A 1,483-nucleotide genomic window follows, 5' to 3' on the forward strand; every position below is an offset into this window, starting at 1 on the left:
ATCCTGTCTATCCCGCAATATACGCTGAATTCTGAGGACTCTCCTTATCAATCTTGCACCTTCCGCAATGGGTTGGTCGCGTATACGGACAGGACATGGCTGCGACAGACTTCCCAAATCCACCTTCGCTTTTATAGCCGTGGTCTCTCATCTTGATTACACGAAGTAATTTACAATTACTACTCTGAAATATGAATTACATCTGTAATAATCACATACATGTAATAGAATGTTAATAGTACATTTCCCTTTTTTAGGAAATGACCTGTATGTATCTGTGTGACATCAATAAAAGGATCAAGTGCTGCATTATCTTTAGTTACATTGATGTTATTTATTTATGGTGAAACAGTGGTAAAATATCGCTGTTGCTTTCGTATAAATGAAGCGGACATACCTGCGTGGCCGCGATCTAATCCTGTTTACATAAAGTAAACCTGCTCCCGAGCAGGTTTACGCTTACGGCTCTGTTGCTATGACAGCAAGTCCCGGATGAGCTTCGGGGAACCGAACGATCCAGGATCACGCGAAATCGTCAACAATCTAATCCAGCTAACTTACTTAGCGAGGTACGAAGAACAGGCCCCTGGAGCCTGGGGCTCGCTCGGGCCACTTCAGAGGTGGGGTGCCCCCGGCCTCTCGGCCTGGGGCTTGGTCACTCTGGCACAGCTGGCTGCCGGCGGAGCTCACGAGCACGTCACTGGCTTCTGCTCTGCGGCTGCTGAGTGAGCCCTCATCTGGGACTCTCCTCAGCTCTTTCTGGGACAGTGGCGCAGCTGCCCCTCTGTTAGTCTTCCTTGGTCTCTTGTGTTCTGAGGGCCTCTGGATGTCTGGAGTTTTGATCTCCTCCATACCTGCTTCATGCCCTGAAGGACGGGGCTGTGGCTCCCCACACCCTCTAGCAGATCGTTACATGAAAGAACCTTTTAAATACAAGCGCGTCCATGCTCACAGGTGTACACACTGTGCGCTGTCGACCTTATGTGCTCCACAATAATGTTTAATATTTAGTATTTACTGTTATATTCACATAGATCATCGTGATGTTGTTTATTATGTTGCTCTTTTTTTTCTTCTGCTTGTTTTCTCTTTTTTCTTTCTCAGCAGGTGATCCAGGTGATTGATATATGTATTTTTTGTCTACTTATTTTGTTTGTTTTTGTTGTTTGCCCTTTATCCCCTTCCCTCTTCCCCGCTGTTTTTCTTTCCCCCTTTCTTTCTCCCCTTTCTTTTCCCCAGTCAAATCTGTCCTGTATTTAGCAAGTGAAAATAAAATAAAATAAAGAATAAAAGGTGAATCAAATAGACCATTACGGCAAGGCTGGGATGGTCCATTTGGCAAAGTAAATCCGTTGGGCATCTTTCTTTGTCTTTAGACAATAATTCTGATGCCAAAAGAGCCAAATGGGACAGGCCAAAAATAAAAAATAAGGTTAACAAATGTACTAAAAAACACTACACACAAACAAAGTTAGAGATTCAT

Source organism: Rhamphochromis sp. 'chilingali' (assembly GCF_963969265.1).
Source record: "Rhamphochromis sp. 'chilingali' genome assembly, chromosome: 15".
NCBI classification, from domain to species: Eukaryota; Metazoa; Chordata; class Actinopteri; order Cichliformes; family Cichlidae; genus Rhamphochromis; species Rhamphochromis sp. 'chilingali'.